A 692-nucleotide genomic window follows, 5' to 3' on the forward strand; every position below is an offset into this window, starting at 1 on the left:
GCCTCCCAAAGTGCTGGGATTACAGGCTTGAGCCACCGCGCCCTTTTTTTTGTTTTATAATTCAGTCTCAGTAGAGACTGTCAAAAATTGCCAGTGCCAACTATATTTCAAGTCTTCATGGCGGGATATTGGAAAAAGTTTTCAATTAGCGATAATCACGCCTCAAATAAACCTCATTGGCTACAATACTGCCACTGTGCAAAGCTACTTTTTTCCCTTAATTTGTGACCAGTAAATGCCAATTCTTGAATTGCTGCTCAGTGCAAGTTCTCTTCTTTGGTAGTTCTCTGGTTATTCCCTTGAGTCTTTTTTTTTTCTTTTTTATTTTTTTGGTGCCATGACTCAGATGGGTCTTTTCTCTTTTACTTTTTTCTTTTCTTTTCTTTTTTTTTTTGAGATGGAGTCTCACTCTGTCGCCCAGGCGCAATCTTGGCTCACTGCAACCTCTGCCTCCCGAGTTCAAGCAATTCTCCTGCCTCAGCCTCCTGAGTAGCTTTGACTACAGGCACTCACCACCACACCTGGCTAATTTTTTGTATTTTTAGTAGAGACGGGTTTTACCATGTTGGTGAGGCTGGTATCAATCTCCTGACCTCATGATCCACCCACCTCTGCCTTCTACAGTGCTGGGATTACAGGTGTGAGCCACTGTGCCCTGCCTCTTTTTTTTGTTTTAAAGAATGTTTTTTTTT

At 41.9% G+C, this 692-nt stretch overlaps 1 non-coding gene across 1 annotated transcript; it reads right to left on the reverse strand.

Annotated features, from left to right (window-relative positions):
* Positions 1-65: 65 nt before the first annotated feature.
* LOC116547029 lies at positions 66-206 on the reverse strand. The gene has a single exon (XR_004266914.1). It is a non-coding gene; the product is annotated as a U4 spliceosomal RNA (small nuclear RNA).
* Positions 207-692: the final 486 nt, after the last annotated feature.

The sequence above is a fragment of the Sapajus apella genome, unplaced genomic scaffold, assembly GCF_009761245.1.
Source record: "Sapajus apella isolate SASKATOON/1434 unplaced genomic scaffold, GSC_monkey_1.0 scaffold1915, whole genome shotgun sequence".
NCBI classification, from domain to species: Eukaryota; Metazoa; Chordata; class Mammalia; order Primates; family Cebidae; genus Sapajus; species Sapajus apella.